The 17901-nt window shown below is 49.2% G+C and overlaps 1 protein-coding gene across 2 annotated transcripts in view; it reads right to left on the reverse strand.

The window, feature by feature from the left end:
- Positions 1-17901, reverse strand: part of ELFN1 (extracellular leucine rich repeat and fibronectin type III domain containing 1) — a 104723-nt gene that overhangs the window by 34798 nt on the left and 52024 nt on the right. For both annotated transcript variants that reach the window (XM_077186808.1, XM_054643661.2), the window contains exon 3: positions 11314-11448. The gene's annotated coding sequence lies outside the window, so the exon portion shown is untranslated. The remainder of the gene's footprint in view (positions 1-11313; positions 11449-17901) is intronic.

The following is a 17901-nucleotide window of genomic DNA, read 5'->3' on the forward strand; positions in this document are numbered from 1 at the left end:
GTAATGGTGCTTTCCTGAGGTCAAACCACAAATGAGCAGAAGAGACAGAGGGGTGAAGAAGTCTGCAGGATGCAAAGCCATGAGCCAGCTCTCCAAGGAGAGGTGAGGTCAAGAAAAGCAGGCAGCCAGAAAGGTGGGAGTGATGCTGAACCTGCAGAGAGAAGCAGGTGGGACCCCATTCTAAGCATTAAGGAAACCATCAATGGGAGCTGCACTGCCTGTAGAAGCCACAGAGCCTTCCTGCTCCTGGACAGAGGAGAAAAAGGCCTGGAAAGATGCTTTGGTTGGATCTCAGTCAACAAGGGATTTTCGAGTCCCATTGGTGTGGAAGATAACAGTGCCTGTTGAAGCAGGTCACTGCTCCCCACCCCAGCTGTGCTTGAAGTAAGTCTGTGCTCCAGGCGTCACTGCACAGTGCCACAGACACCCTGTGACCCTTGTCAGAGGGGCTGTGACTCTCTCTGAGGCACCCAGGGCTTCCCTAACAAACACAACCCCTCCATTCCTGGCTGCCACCCCCTCCATGCCAGCAGCTCCTGCACTCCCCAGGCTCTGCATGCAGCTCTGCTGAATGCCCCTTGGCCAAGGTGCTGGGCTCAGCTGAGGGTCTGCACAGCCTGGGATGCTCCTTCCTGCTTCTCCCTGCAGGGACATGCAGCCCACCCTGGCAGGGCAAGGCTCCTGCCCTGGGCACTGTGAGAAACACCAACAGCTTTGCTGTCTCTGCACTGTGATCCCCAGCACAAACCACTCACTGTGCGGCCCTCCCTGGCCTGTGCACAGAGAAGAACAGTGAGAAGAAAACAGAGAAGAGACCAATGCATGAATGATCAGAAATGAAGCAGTGCTCCTCTGCCCCCAGATCTGGCAAGGAGAGCTCTGAGTCCCTGCAATGGGTGGCAGGCACCCAGGACATCCAACAGCCTCCCCCCCTTGGCTGCTGCTGCTCCTGCCTGGCTGGGTGTCAGTCCCAGGACTGCCCTGGGTACCAGCTGGGAGAACTCAGTGCCAGTTAAAAACCAGGCTCTTGGAGCCTTTGAACTGCAGGGAAACAAAAGCTGTGAATTCAAACTTTGCCATTTTTTGCCCCCCCAAATGATGTCAGGAGTTGAGGAGACAGAGCAGTGCTGAGTGCAATTGCTGTTGAAGGCTGCTGGCTGTTTCTGTGTGCTTCTTGAACTCCACCAGTGCAGCTATGCTGGAGTTGGTAACTGCACATCTTTAATTTTAAGGGTCAAATCATTACAGAGTCACTCAGGGAAGTTAATAGGAAGTTTACCTTTGACTCAGCCATGTAAAATCAACAAGAAATTCCCCACTGATCACAGTGATACATGGTTCCATCTCCAATCCCAAGCATCCCTTCTACAACTCAAACTCACATTTTCATTTTTAAACCCATTCTTCCATTCGAGGCTTGTGCTGCCTGATCAGAACCAAAATGCCTCAGATGGCTGGGCTGGGCTTTGGGACTGACTTCAGCACTCAGATCTGAGTCTCCTCACCTCTGCTGAGGCTCAAGAGTTTCAGGACTGAGCTCTCTGTTGGGATAATGCACCTGCAAGGCAAAGCATGGCTCTGTGCAGGCCCTTGGTGTGCACTTGGTTGAAAATCCCTTTGGCCTCACCAATCCCTTGGTTTAAAAGCCCTTTGTACCAAAACCCTGCACCTGGGTTGCTTTAAATGATGAATACCATGGGGGCAGTTTCAAAGCACCTTAAACATCACCAGGTTTGTGAGCAGAGCAAGGCTCTGCTGCACCCACAGTCCTAAAGCCACCCACAGGGTGATGGAGAGCAGCGAGCACTGAAGGTTTCAGTGACAGGGAAGGAGTTATTACATTGCTCAAGCAGGCCCAAGACTCACCCCTGTCAGCCCTTTTATTGCCCATTTTCCTCAGACAGATGTGTGTGATGCCTGTGCAATCCCAGCCCTCTGGCTTGGTGCAGGGATATTTTAAAGGAGTCGGTGCCACTCAGGCAGGGAGGGTCCTGAGCTCGTAGGTCATGCATATATGCCTGCATATACATTATTAAAGCCCTCCACATGACAGCTGCTGGCTGCTTCTACAGACTCTCTCCACTGATGCCTCTCTCTGAGTCACGGCTGTGTGAAGCTCCTTGACAGACCTGGAGGATGAGAGATGTGGTAAAATCCCAAACATGAGTATTGCATCAAAGGTTCTGTGGTTATCAGAGCACAAATAACATCTCCCTCACAATTTCAGGGGCAGGAGTAGTGCAAGGGCTGTCTAACCACCCTCCTGGAGCACAGGGTCCATACCCAGGGCCAGTCTGAGATGCTCCAAGGGGTGCAGTGAGGTGCTCTGTCCATGCTGCTGGCACAGGAGCTGGGCAAATCAGCAAGGAGCTGGTGGGTGGACTTGAGTGGGATTTCTCCTGCATGGAGAGCTCAGCAGTCCTCCACGCATGCCTGGCAGTGTCAGTCACTCCTGGTTTAGCTGATACACAGGACAGCCTCATGTGGGACTGTCAGAGGGTGCTGCACACTAATGGGGGGAGATGGCCCCACGTGCCTTCACCTGAGGCACTGTGCAGTGCAAAAGGAAGAGGCATGGGTGGGACAATCCCCCATCTCCCAGTGATCTTTCTTTTTTCATCACCATCTTTCTTATTGTCCCCAGGCCCTTCACCTGCTCTGAAGCTGCTGCTGCCTCAGCCACCCAAGAAGAGTGAATGGTGCCTGAGCATCCTGATGGACACCACAGCCACTTCCAACAGCAGGTACCCTGCTCTGCCACAGGCATTCATTTACAGACACTGTTCCAAGCAATCCTTGAGGCTGGGCAGGAGGTTTTCCACCCGTGTTTTGCTGGAGCTCTGCCCTGGGGGATTGCTGTGGAATCAGCACTGGGCTCCAAGGCAGGGGGCACCTGCATGGGGAAAAGATCCCACTCTGGGAATAGACAGGAAGCAAGACATCAGGGAGGATCACAGCAGAGAGAACTCTGCTCCTTCTAACTCCATCTCTCTGCAGAGTCAGTGACTCCTCCACCATGTATTACATTTTATTCTATAAGTGCAAAGCAATTTCCATTGAGAGTAGGGACAGTGAAGAACAGAGAAAGAGGAGAATAATATCTTATCTTTCTTTAATCCCCAGCATCCCAAAGGATGCTGGTGGCCTTTGCTTTACTTTCTATATGTATGCACAGTTAATTAGCATTACCACAGAACTGCAGGTATTCTCAGACTTAGTAGAGGGAATATCTTGTAATAGAAGGGTAAGCAAATTGTTTCTGCTGTTTCCATTACAGCCAGCTTTGATTATCCAGGGTAATGGGATAACAGGCACAAAGCAAAAACATGGATAACATGAGACCTATGCAAATTAAGCTGGGGGGGGGAAAAGAGTGATGCTGAGAGTAATGAAGGAAAGAAAGGTCAGTGATGCTGATTAAGGAGCACGGAGATCCCTGTGTTAGCACTGCCTTAAGCTCACAAATCCATACACAATGGTACCTGGGCATGGTAGTTATGGAGCAAATCTGTAGGGTCTGTCACTGTGAGAGGGAAGCAGAGACATCCCCTGCACAGCAAAGCCAAGCTGCAGCAGAGGGAGGAAAATTGCATTAATGCTGAGCATTTCAAAGCCTCTGTGTGAAGGATTTGTCATTAAAATGAATAAGATTTGGGCACTCAACCCACCTCCTCCCTACATGAGCAGGAAGAAGCCCAATTTAAAGGTCAGCATCTTAATGGTTTTCACTGCGTATATAGCAGGATAATTCCTCTCCAAACAGAAATCCAGCACCTCCTCAGTGAGCCACAGGCAGTGCTTGAAGGAGCACAAGAGCATCCATAGCTGAGGAGGTACAGGACTACAAACAGGTACAGCTTCTGTGTTAGAGAGGCTCCAACTGCATCTCCTTGCAGTACAGCCCAAGAGGAGGAAAAGGAACAGCCCTGGAGTTCCTCTCTAGTCCCACATCTCAGCAAAGACCAAAATCACTCCACTCTGTCAAAGGGGATGTTCAAATCCTTGGCACCAATATCGTGGAGGCAGCTCTGAGAAATCTCTGGTGGTGGGTGGATAAAAAGGGCACCAGTGGAGATGAGACAGAAAGAAGAGAGGGAGGAATCTTAGAGGAAGAACCTTCCTAATAGGTTTTATTGATTTAACCCAAAGAGAGAACAGTAGGGGGAAATATATGCCATTTAAATGTAAACCAGCAATAAAAATAATCATTAGAGTCATAATCTCAATCTGTTAGCATTTTATGTAGAGAAGATCTTAGTGGGAAATATCTTCTGAGTAAACTATTTACATTTACTTAGACTGAAGGAGCCTCTTAAATATAACTCAATCATTATCATGGACTGTTTTGCAGGGGTTGTTATCAGTACTCAGCTCTTACAAGTGCCTGATGATTTCACAGCCCCTGTAGAGCCTGACTTGGAGAAGCTGCTGGCCCACCCCAGTTGGGATCTCCTGTCCATGTTCCTGTGGATGTTCCTGTTTCCATACTGGAAATATCTCTGGGTTTCAATGGCAGCTAGGAATCAGCACTCTCAAATGGTGATGTGACTTTGTCACTGGCCAAGAAGGCAGCATCCCTTGCTCAGATCTTGTGAGCTTTAACTGAGGAAAAGTAACTTCAGAGCATGTTTCCAGGCCATGCACATTCCAGAAGAAGTGAGAACCACCTGACCATCTCTTTTAGCTTTCCCTCTTGTAAAAGGAAAGGAAAATGAGGAGTTTTCCCTTTGTGGAGGAGCTGCAGGGCTGGCAGTGAAGATGCAGGGCAGGAAGGCTTTCCTGGTGCAGGAGGGGAGATTGGCTGTGCCCACCTGTATCTCAGAAGGAGCTTTTGTGGTCAGTGTGTTTTCCCCAGACCAGCCCCTGTGGGGACACAGCCCTGCCCACGTGCCCTGGTGAGGTCACTGTCCCTGTGCCTCCCACACCATGTGCATCTCAGCCACAAGGAAAGGGATAAATACCCTCTTCTGCCTGGGGACACCTTTTAATCTTCTTGCTAGATTTTCATACACCAGTCCAGACTCCCAGCTGGGCCAGGCATGATCTCATTTAGCATCCCATGCACAGAGGCAGCTAAACCAGGGCTGGTATTTTATGCCATGCCCTGGTAGGGCCTGGGGATGCTCTCACTGATGGCACAGGGGGTTCTCACCCCCCCTGCAGCAGCCAGACCTTACCCCAGAGGGGAGAACATCCCATGGAGGCAGACACCTGGACCAGCAGCCCCAGTGGGATGGGGGGTGACAGCAGACAGGGCTGGGGAGCTCATCCTGCTGGTGGCAGGACATTTGTGGGCAGCAGGAGCCAGAGCAGCAGCTCTCCAGGGGCCAGGCAACAGCCAGGGTTCCACAGCAGCAGCTGCCACTGGCAGAAGCCACTGCAGCTCCTGGAGTGGGTCGGATCCTGTGTCCACAGCCTGGGGAGCAGGAATGGCCCTGTATGCACAGCTTAGGGAGCAGGAATGGCCCTGTATCCACAGCCTGGGGAGCAGGAATGGCCCTGTGTCCACAGCCTGGGGAGCAGGAATGGCCCTGTATGCACAGCTTAGGGAGCAGGAATGGCCCTGTGTCCATAGGGGAGCAGGAATGGTCCTGTATGCACAGCCTGGGAAGCAGGAATGGTTCTGTGTCCATAGGGAAGCAGGAATGGCCCTGTGTCCATAGGGGAGCAGGAATGGCCCTGTGTCCATAGGGGAGCAGGAATGGCCCTGTATCCACAGCCTGGGGAGCAGGAATGGCCCTGTGTCCATAGGGGAGCAGGAATGGCCCTGTGTCCACAGCCTGGGGAGCAGGAATGGCCCTGTGTCCACAGTCTGGGGAGCAGGAATGGCCCTGTGTCCACAGTCTGGGGAGCAGGAATGGCCCTGTATCCACAGCCTGGGGAGCAGGAATGGCCCTGTGTCCATAGGGGAGCAGGAATGGCCCTGTGTCCATAGGGGAGCAGGAATGGCCCTGTATCCACAGCCTGGGGAGCAGGAATGGCCCTGTATGCACAGCTTAGGGAGCAGGAATGGCCCTGTATCCACAGCCTGGGGAGCAGGAATGGCCCTGTGTCCATAGGGGAGCAGGAATGGCCCTGTGTCCACAGCCTGGGGAGCAGGAATGGCCCTGTGTCCATAGGGGAGCAGGAATGGCCCTGTGTCCACAGCCTAGGGAGCAGGTCTGGCCCCTGATGCCCTGCTCACCACCAGATCCCCACACTCACAGTGGCCCTCACGCTGTGTGGGTAATTCAGGCTCACAGGGGGGTTATTAAAATCCATTCAGAGCTAATGTCAGCCAGCTCGGTGTTAATGTCAGTGGCTGAGAGGCACAGCAGGGGTGTGTGGAGAAGGACTCTGATTTCCCCACTCGAATTTCCAAGCAGGGTGGGCTTGGCAGGCAGTGATGGGGAACGGGGAGTGGTGGTGGATGGAGGGTGCAGTGCCACATGTCACACAGCAGACAGGTGGGACTCACAGCCTAATCCCAGCAGCCCAAACATTTCACTCCATGTTTTGCTTGACAGCATCTCTCCCTGGCTGGCCATTTCAGAGGCATGTTATCTGCCAGGATCCCAGCAGGTGAGTCTGCCTGAGCAATCAGCTCTGCACAGAGCCCGGGAAGGGGCTGTGGTGTTGCTCCATGTGGGACCCCATCAGCTGTTTCAGGTGGATTGGGCATCACACCCAGGTGCATTTGGAGGTTCAAACCACATGCCCCAACTTCTGCACTGACTCACAGCCCCCCAAACCTGCTGGGGTTGAAAGCAGGGCTGGAGTTTGCTCAGTTGGTCGGGTAAATCCAAGCCATCCCCTGGATTTTGAAAAAATCCGGGTAATTTCAGGATGTGGCCAGCACCCTGCAGGCTAAGATAAGAGTAATCGGAGCTCGGGGCTGTAAGCCGATTCCTTGCATATGACAGGAAGGAATTAGCCCGGGGTCCCCGCCCTCCCTCTGGGCCGTGTTTGCACACATGGGCACACACCTGGCAGGGGGCTGAGCCACGGGACACGTGTGACAAGGGGATGGGGTGACAAGGATGCTGGGCAGGCAGCACACAACTCCCAGGGGCAGAAGAAGGGGCACAGAGAGCAGAGGAAACCTGCTCCAACCATCATCCCCAGGGCAGCTCTTGCCCCCACAACTCCTTGCACTGGCACAGCAGCGCTGGAACCCCCGGGTCTCCCTCCCAGGAGCTCCTGCCCTGCTTCTCCCCTGTTTTCAGCATCTGTTTGCAGCAGGGATTCCTCCACCTTGGCTGAGAAATACATTGCAGGCTCTTAATAGCTCATCCTGTCTGGAAGCTTTTCCTCGTGTGTAAATACAGTGTGTGTAACAGTGGCCTCATTTCCCACTATAGGAGTGCATCAGACACAGCTAAAGGTACTGAGGATGGCTTAAATGGTCCAAATTTAACATTTGGTTATGTAGGCTGAATATTTCAGTGAGTTTTTAGGTTAGAAGGTGCTGTAAATGGAGCCTGACCTCCTAGACAGTGAATTTTACCCAGGGATTTAAATCAAGTCTGACCATTAAGCGTCATCCTTCTGACAAATAAAAATTAGTCTGGTTCATAAGCAAGGGGGGACAGCTGCTGAAGGCAGACTGGTCACAAGCCACAAGATCAAAGTGCTGAACAACACCTCTGAAGGGCAGCAGATCCTGCCTGATGATACAGCACAAACCAGGTTATTTTGCTTTAGCCTGTCTGATTTGTGAAATGAGGGTAACAAGCAGTTCTGAGGTCAAAGCCAGTGTTCAGAAGCAATATTTGGTGCTGCTGTTTTCACCTAGAGAATAGCTGCTATTCAAAAACCAACGGTATTAGAGAACAGTGGAACTCTAGTGGTTGCCAGCCATTGGCCAGCCGGGTCAGTGAGGTGGTTTGGGGTGCCAGGATGATTGAGATGTGTGGCACTAGCAGGCCCAAGTCCCATCCTGTGTCCCTGGGGAGAGGGGCCACAGGGGTGGGAAGGAGCTGCATCTCCCTGCAGCTGGCATCTCGTGCCACGTGGCAGGTTACCAAGCAGCTGAGAGCGGGAGATGATTTTCTTTTGCCAGTTTTCTAATTTATCTAATGAGCAAGAAAATAAATCAAGCTGACAGTCACCCAGGTGGTTTTGGTCCTCAGTTCCTCACAGTCCCCTTGTTCTCCCAGCCCATTTTATAACAGGGTTACAACCCCAGGACACTGCACTAACTCCTGCTATAATCTTTTCTTTACCAACGTCACTTAGCAGATGGAGTCATTTAGATGTGCTCACGTTTAAATGAGTGCCTTGCCCTGAAAGGGACAGAGCTGGGGCTGCTGGCAAGGATTTTGGGATCGTTAGCCTAGAAAATGCTTAGCAGGGGAAGCAGTTGGCAGGCAGATTTCACGGACATGGCACCGCTGTCCTCTGCCAGCAAAATTACAAGGCTGAAATCCTGGAGCTGGATGGGGCCAAAGCGTTCACAGCAAACAATTTAATTGATGAATGAAGTGAATTGCCCAGGAGACAGGTTTTAGTCATCTGCTCACTGCATGAAGCTGCTTGGAGAAGGGTTTGCACAGTCAAGTGGGCCTGGGTTGGAGTGGCTGGAATTGTATTTGGGTTCCCCCCAGATGAAGGAAGGAATGATGGATCTGACTCCATGTTCTCAGCAGGCTAATTTATTATTTTATGATACTATATTATATTAAAGAACACTATACTAAACTATACTAAAGAATACAGAAAGGATACAGACAGAAGGCTAAAAAGATAATAATGAAAACTTGTGACTCTTTTCAGAGTCCCAACACAACTTGGTCCCAATTGGCCAATGAGTGAAAACAACCCACAGCAGAAACCAATGAAACAATCACCTGTTGATAAACAACCTCCAGATTCCAAAGGAGCAAAACACAGGAGAAGCAAATCAGATAATTATTGTTTTCCTTTTTCTCCGAGTCTTCTCAGCTTTCCAGGAGCGAAAATCCTGGGTGAAGGGATTTTTCAGAAAATATGAATGCCACAGGCTGGGTCTCCCCATGGTGGGAACCTTCACCAGAGCCCCCTGGGCACCTCTTTCCTGGCAGAGCAACCCAGTGCTGTGAGCCTGGCTACCTCCAGGCTTGCCAATCCAAGGTACTTACAGCTGTCACTGCTCCTAAGCCCTCATGGCTGGAGCAGTGATGGGACCATGCAGAAGATCTCAGCACTCAGTGCTGGAAATGGAGCCAGCACAATGCAAGGAAGAACAGCACCAATCTAAACAGCAAAAGCTACTTTTCAGCTCCTGCAAGAAATTCCACAGCAGTCTCAGAGGTGTCTCTTCTCTGACTCCCTGACCTCTTGCACAAGGCTACCTCCATAAGCTCCTTTCATTTGGTCTAATAAAGTTAACTAGTTCTCCAGCTCTTCCAAGGAGAATAGGCATAAAAATGTGCATTGAGATGAATGCTTACAACCCTTGAAAATACCTCTTGCTTCTGAAAAGGCTTCTGAGGAATGAATAGAAGGGACAATGATTACCAAAAAAGGAGGAAATATTGTTCATGCTGCCTGGGAAGCATTTGACCCTTGCAAAGGCTGGAGAGAAAAGGAGGAAGAAGGCAGGGAGCTGAGACACTAATGGCAATCATTGCTCTGTTGGGAGCAATATCTCACAATGTCCATGGAGATAAATCCCAAATTATTCAGCCTAATAGTCCTCAAAAACAAACTCTAATTCTGCTCCTTTGTGGCAGGCATGAAGCTTTCTCTGCAAGGCCCATTTTACTTCTTAGGTAACTCAGTGCTGGATGTGTAACACTCCATTGTGAAATCCCTGCAGGAGCCTTTGATGCCAGCATCTTCCAGACGAGATGCAGAGCTTATCAGCTCAAATAACACAACTGTCTTTTATCCTTTGTGTCCCAAGCCTGCTGTTTTGGCACTTATATTTGTAATTCATTGCCTGGCTCTGGGTCTGGATCCATCTGGACAGGCAAACTGTCTATCTGTCTGCATTGCTGAGATATTTGTGTCTGCCCCAAGGGACCTGAGCACCTAAGCTCTGCTTATCTTCATTGATGCTTAGGTTCCTAATTGGTTAAAAGTCATTTTGGAAAGGTGGTCTTTAAGGGCTGTAGGCTTGTAGATGCTTTCAAAATGACTTCCCCCAGGCCAGGCTGTCCATCTTTCCCTGGGACTGCATCTCTGGTCTGGCTTCCAGACATGCCTGTGTGCCTCCAGCTCTGCTGTCCCTCCCTTCCAGATCAGTGCCAGCCCACAGCCCTGCCTGCCTTTCAGCAGCACTACATTTTCTTCAAAAAAGGACAAATGAGGTGGAAGAAGAAAAGGTGAAAACATGATAATAGCTGTGGGAAAAGGCCACTGCTAAAGATTTGACAATGCTGGAAATAGAGGCTCAGAGAAAAGTTTTTCTCCAGAAATTATTCTTTTCAATCTCAACAGCACACTGAAGAGAAGTTAAGGCACACTTTTTAGCACCTTTTGTACTCAAATTCGAAATTCACCTGTCTAACCAAGCAATAACAGAAATAATCTTTTTTTATCCAGCTGCACATTTTGCTACAGAAATTTGTTTCCATTAAGCTATTCCCTTTTGTCCTCTTAGAAAGCATCTTTTAAATAATAACAGTGTAAAAAAAAAATTACACACTACCCAAAAAACTCAACCCTGTCAACCGTGCACTTTTATACAAAAGTTATCTCCTTCTTTCAATGGATTGATGAAAACTCCTTTCATAATGTCAAGGTGGAGATGAGAAAGAGAGAGAAAATTTCAAAGTGCCCAGCACAGCTCGTCATATGAACAGGGAACACGGGGCAAAATCTGGTCTTAGAAAACTGAGCTACAGCTCCAACATGAACCTGATATTCTTTTTCTGCTTTGTAAAACACAATTTTGTAGAAGCTGGGATGGAGGCATGCACTGCACTTCTCATCTGCAGGGGAGAAATAATGTGCTTTTTCTTTTTTCTCTAAATCTCAAAAGAAGAATGTGAACTCAATCTTTAAAAAAATAAAAATCAAATATGCGACCACAATAAGTGTCACTGCTGCCACGCTTCCAGGAGTGCAGCAGCCACAGCTCAGGGGTTCTCCAGGAAGGTCAGACTTGGAGAAGAGCCCCACCAGGAACCACCCCATGATGAGCAGTGTGAGAAGCACAACCCTGGCTCACTGTCCTGTTTGCATCACACGATTTCCTGCTGAGAATGAGTGCCTCAGGCTCCCCTTCACCATCCGCCCCTGGGAGGGTTTCCCAGCACTCAGCCCTCTCCAGAAGGACCTGCTCCATCCCTGCTGGCTCCCCCTCCCACAGGCAGCTCCTCCTCTCACTCCAGAGACGCCACCCCTCACCTCTGAGCCCGTGTGTCACCGCTGGCCCCAGCCACAGTCCTGGATGGGTCCTACTTGCTGTCCTCAGGGGCAGGGAGGCACACTGGAGACAGCATTCAGGATCCCACGAGGTGGTCACCAAGCCAAGTATTTAACCTGCAAGGATAAAAGAGAAAGCATAAGAGGGAGTTTCAACAAAGGGGATAAAAGATTGATTGATGGCTTGATTAATACCAGACCATCCCAGGGACAGAACAGCTGCTTAAGCCATGGATCAAACACAGAGACACGGGGACCAGAGGTGAAGGGGATGAAGACCACAGGGAGGTCCAAATGAGAGCAGCAGCTCAACAGAGTAACTAAAAGGGAAAAGAAATTCACTTGCCAGTGGATTTGGGACTGTGAGAAATGCTGGAAGGGAACCTGGGACTGAAGTAAAAATAATGGGACAAATGCCAGACAAGGATGGAAAGAGATGCAGGGAAGAAGGATGGGCATGGCCAGGGCAGATGGTGCAAAACATCAATGCAGAGCTCCTGGAGGAGTGAGGAGCCACTGCCTCCACCAGCACCAGCCACCCAGCATGTGCAGGTTTTAGTAAGTTTAATAATCCTTGTTACACCTGAAGATTGGTCTCATAAATGTATTTTGAAATCATAAGTGTGATTTTATTGCTCTCAGTGGTCAGTTCCCACACCTTCACTGTTTTTCTATTACTTTTGGATGCCTGGCTGGCCAGGGCTCTCTCTGCTTCCCACTGCTGTCAGCTCCTGCTCACCTGTGATGCCAAACAACCAGTACAGCAAGAAGAAGTGACACTGAGGGTAACAGTACTCATCTTTGTGATATTCAATGTCTTGTTTTATTATCATCTGCACAGTAACAATAATAGCAATATTGGCGACAACCATTTTGTTACTCCTGTTAGTAATATTCAGACATGACCTAAGAGGTACTTCAGAAAGACAACACAAATCCAGTGCAAGATCCAGGAGAATGGGGCAGTTAATTAAATGTCAGAGTGATGGACAGAGCTGGGACAAGCCTGGAACAATATCAGAGAGCTGGACAACCTCTGGCAGGCACAGGGAGATGGATGGATCTGGGACACGTCCCAGACCTCTCCCCCAGCAGACACAGAGCCCTCCTACCCCCCACATCTTTAAACACAACATTGCTCTCTCTCTGTCACTTCATTGACTTATGCAGGTGAGGAAATTTCCTGAGGAAAGCTGCCTTCCAAGCCATGTCACTGATCACAGCCTGATCTAATGACATTTTTATACCTCCAAATTGTGCAAAGAAAATAAAGAGCCCCATTGAAAATGACAGTGTCTTAGAAGTGTGTTTTACCAGGTATGTGTGAACTCACAGCAGGTAGGGGTTTATTTTGCAAAAGATTTCTTGTCATTTTTTCCAAACTAGACATTCATAAGAGAGGCAGGTGGTGGCCAGGGACTATGGAGAGAGAATGGCAGCCGGAGGGTGTTCCAAAACTCCAAGAATATTAGAGAACAAAAGGAAGCCTGTGACAGATCCTGGGCAATCTGTAAGTCATCAGGAAGAGTGCAGAGCATAATAGACTAATCAATCAGGCAGACAAGGGTGAGGTGTCACGGGGAGGCAATAGGTAGTTGGAGGTCAGTGATGAAATATAATCTCTAAATTGGAAGGAGAGGAGCAGTAGCACAAGAACAATGACAGGTGTTTCAATAAAGGTAGGTGAATGTTGGATTGGTGATTTCCAGGAGAGTGAATGCTGGATGGGAATATTATGGGGGTAAGGAAAAATAAGCTGGTATTTTAGAGACAGGCACATATTCTGTGAAGTGAAAGGCTGAGCTGGCGAGACTTTAAAGTGCTGTTCCATTTCAGAAAATGCTGCTGGAAGACAGACAGTGGGGCTCCCTGGTGCTTGTTCCTCTGGGTTTCCAGACAAACTTTGTCAGGTTAGAAGCAAAACAAAAGAAAGTGATGCTTTTCCTAAGCATAAGTCCTGCAAATAACAGCTGGGATCTGAAAGCCAGGCCAGACCGTGTCTAGCTGGTGCTTTCTCATCAGCATGAGTAATCTCTAATCTAGTTAGCTGAGATGCAGGGAAGTTGCACACTGCCACACATGAGAAGATGGGGATTCTGCAGGTGAATTTAATTACTCCTTCCACAGAGAAAGTGGGAGTCAATAAGGCACCACTCACCCTCCATTAGCTAACTGGGCTGGCATCATTTACCAACAGGCAGCGTCATTTACTGCTTTTTCTAAGCTAAGGGGGAACAGCCCTGTTATACCCAAATAAAAACTTGACTTAACATGAAGTAATTTCTACCAATACTTTTCTGACCTTAACTGCATATTCCAAGGATGTCACAGTCCTTCTAAGAACAGTTAGACCCAACCAATTAGAGCTGAATGAACAATTCCTAGAGAAAAATCGTTTGGCAAACTTCACCTCATTTTATGCTCAGGAAACATTCACACACAGATTGCAAAGTCCTCACATTTCTTTGTCAAAGGATATAACTTGCTGGTTTTTTCCACTGAGCAAACAGCAACGTAACGGTTCATTGAAAAATCTGCAATCAAGCACAGGCTGGGTGGATGGGTTATTCCAGACACGTGGTGCTGTTCCCCCATTCTTCCATTGGCTGAGGGATCAGAGGAGCTCCAAGAAATGCGAATCAGGACTGTTAACCTCTCTTGTTTGAAACTCCTTTTGCCAAATCTGTCAGTGCTGGAGCACATTTACTGGGCTGAGCCATGGATATGGGCAATGTGGGAAGGGAGCCAGCTGTGCTCCCTCTGTAACTGATGGGAGAGCCAGTTTGTATTGTCAAAGCTACTGGAGAGCTATTCACCAAGGACACACTGGAGAACATGGAGACCTTTAGATGATGACCCTGACTCCCTTAAACCCTTAAAACAATCTGCTTAACTCTCCATATCACAGAATCACAGAATAATGAGGTTGGAAGAGACCTCTAAGATCATCGTGTCCAACCTATGCCCCAACACCTCAACTAGACTACAGCACCAAGTGCCATGTCCAGTCTATTTTTAAACACATCCAGAGATGGTGATTCTACCACCTCCCTGGGAAGAGCATTCCAGTGCTTTAGTATTCTTTTGGTGAAAAATTTTTTCCATGTCCAGTGCTGGCCAGGGCTGTGCAGAAAGGGGCACAGGAGATGGAAGCACTGGTGAGGCTGGACCTAGGCTGGCAGCCAACCTGCTGGTGGCTGAAGAAGCTGAGCACAAAGTGTGCTCTAACACCCAGGGGCATAGGGGAGTGTGGAGCAATAACTCAGGCTCTCAAAGCAGAGCATATTAGGAGATCAATGGGACAGACATTAGTCCAAAGGAGCAAACTCCAGAGAGACAGGAGCAATTCTTTTCCTCCTCCTTCTCCCTCGTTGCTAAGGATTTTTTCTTCCCATTTAATACCATCCTTATTGTTTTTAAATGAACAGCAAAGCCAGTGGGTTCCACGTGGCATTAGCAATGTGTTTGTGAAAGGGAGAGCAACTGATTCCTAGCAGGATTTGATAAAAGCCTCTCCAAGTTCTGAGTGATTTACAGCTGGAGAAAACAAACACGGACTGATACAAATGCAGAGAGAGGCACTGACATCCAGGTACACTCAATTACCAATTCATCAGCCCAAGTGAACTTGAAGGGCTTTTCAAACTCTACATGGCTCTAAATTAAAGGAAATATTTAGATGGATAACATTCTGCAGTGGGGGAGAAGAAGACTAATTTGCTGATCTTCAGCTCAGGAGCCCTGGCCTTTCATGGGCAAAGGGCCACAGGAAAGGGGAGCAGGTGGCAGCTCCCACTCCCCTCCTGGGACCAGGGACTGCACCAAACATCAGGATGATGTTCACACACTGCTGCAAAGCTGTCAGCACACAGCTCTCTCTGTTTCCTCACCATGCCAGTCCCCAAACAGACTTTTTTCCTCTGTCTCTAAAAACTTTGCTTTTACCTGCCCCGGAGGTAATAATGGAAAAGCTGTGAAAATAACCAATTTTTTGGTTCATTGGTTGAACTAAAAAAAAAAAAAGGAAAAAGAAAAAATCACTGCACAGTGACCCCAAATTGGAATTGTCCAGGGTCTCCACAGAAAAATAGATATAAATACAGATATATAAAAGATATAGCTCTATGGTCAAACAATGGTTTAATTCAATCTGAAACTAACTCATGGGGAATGTCATTTTTCCCTCCATCCCCTGCCCAGAAACCCATTTTTTTCCATGAGAAGAGATGATTTACAGCTCCATGCTCCAGCAGCACTGACAGCCACAGTGTTTGATATCCTCCCCTCTTCAATGAAGCTCCTCCATGCTGGGGCATGGGGCCCTTCAGTGCTATTCTGATACAAACTCTGGCAGCTGGGGGGAGGAACAGGAGGAGTCCGGCTGCTGAGAGACTGCAGGGAACTCTCTGTTAGTTGTTCATGCAGAAACTGTTTTGATTTCAGTGTCTAATTGATATCTTGGGGAAATCTTTACAAAAGACAGAGCATCCTCCCCAGAGCCCACCTGTGTGTGCTCAGTTGAGGGGCCCCACGCTGCCAGCACTGATGGAGCCCCAAGGCTGTGGGGTTGTCCCTGTTCCCCTGCTCCACATCCTCATCCCAAAGGTTTGGAGAGCTGAACCAGCATGAGAGCCCGGGGGCAGTTGGAGGGGTGGGTGCTGAGCTCCAGTGATGCTCAGATTTTTGGCAGAGAGGAGACTTTGAAGAGTTCTGTGCCGTGATGTCTGCTCATCAGCAAGGAGAGCTGTGTCAGCCACCAGCCTCCCTCAGGAGCAGGGACTGCCTGCATCCCTCTGCAAGCTGCCAGCATCATCCCTCCTCCTGCCAGAAGCAGCATCAAGCCCTGAATTTTCCACTGGATATCAGCCCTCCTCTTTCCTCTGGCCCCCTCCAAAGACAGCAGCCATGGCTTGCACATGCAGCTCCGAGGCTGGCTCTGAACTATTTAGAAGCACAGCAGGTATTTTAATTATTCACATCAAGCTAACGACTCTCTGAAGCTGTCATAGCTGCATGGGGTGGAGCAGAGCCCTGCCAGCAGCTTCCCATGGCCTGGCCTTGGGGCAAAGCCTGGCTCTGCAGAGCAACCATGATCCAGTGCTGTCACTGAGGGCAGAGGGGGCACTGGGTGAGGAGCACCCTGGCAGATCTGTGTGGTCCTGTGGGCACTTGCCCACCCAGCCCATTCTCCAGCCTCCTGCCTGGCACCTTGTATCCTCCAGGCCAGGGGTATCAGCCAAATGCTTTTACTATTTTACTATTACTGTGAGCTGCTGTGCCCCACAGTGACAGATCAGCTCTTGTTGTATTTTAAGGGCACTGGAATTACCAAAATGCAAGGAAAATGAGGGGTACTTATAGAGCACAGCTGGGCTGCTTCAGATGAAGGCACTGGAGGGGATGACACACTTCCTTGCTGCCTTGAGCTGCTCTCAGGGTTTGAAGCAAGGAGCTGCTTTGGAAAACAAGCCCTTGCCACCCTGCAGCAATGTCTTTATTTGCTTCTTCCTTCCCATCACCATCAAAAATATTTGCTGCAATAGCATCACTCTTCTTAGGGACATTAGGAAAAGATTCTTTACCCAGAGGGTGTTTGGGCACTGGAACAGGCTCCCCAGGGAAGTGGTTGAAGCATCAAGCCTACCAGAGTTCAAGAAAAAGTTTGGATGACTCTCAGGTGCCTGGTGTGATTCTTGGGGTTGGTTGTGTTGTGTAGGGCCAGGAGCTGGGCTCAGTGACCCTTCTGGACCCCTTCCAACTCAGGATATTCTGTGATTCTGTGATTCTGACCCACGTGCCTCCTTGGCAGAACAAGCTCAGCTCTCTCAAGGTGAAATATGTGCAGAAAGAAGGTTGGTGTCCCACCCTGATGGCTGGAAGGAAGATAGCCAATGTTGAAGGGAGCCAGGCTCACCCCAGGCTCACGGAGGCTTTTCTCAGCTCTAGAGTGCAGAAGCATCAGGGCTGTGGGTTCCTTCACTTTTACCCCAATGAGTCTCAATTAAAGGTGAGCTTCCTTTAGGGACCTCAGGATTTCTATCTGTTTTCTTGGAGGTTCCTCTCAGTTATTTCTCTTATTTCTGGTAATTAAGAGGCTCTTCTTCCCTGCCTTTCCTCACCATTATCTCAAGGTAAATTTGGAGGATTTCCAAGAATATTCAGGACCTGCTTTCGCCCTCTTCAAAATGAGCAAGAGCCTCATCATGGTAGCCCTGAGCTCCAGGGCTCTTCTTTAGCAGCAACTCCCCGTGGGCAAAGCCTGAGAGCAGAGAGGCCCCCACGAAAGCACATCCCCTGATTGAAGAGCCAGGCTCTTCAGGCCTCCTGGACCACCAGAGCCAGCCCCTCTCTTTTTAACCTGCATGTTTTTCAATGCTAATTCCCACCACATGCCCAATTCGAAGCTCTAATAATGAACAACTGCTTTCTTCCTTTCCTTCTGATTTCATATTCATGAGTCAGGCTTTCCTGGCACTAAACGTAAATGCTAAACGGAAATCGCTGCACAGTGACACGTCTGTGTAGCTTCACTGTCCATTTATTTGCCTTTTCAAAGAGCTGCTGTGTTAA

Source organism: Agelaius phoeniceus, chromosome 16, assembly GCF_051311805.1.
Source record: "Agelaius phoeniceus isolate bAgePho1 chromosome 16, bAgePho1.hap1, whole genome shotgun sequence".
Lineage (NCBI taxonomy): Eukaryota > Metazoa > Chordata > Aves > Passeriformes > Icteridae > Agelaius > Agelaius phoeniceus.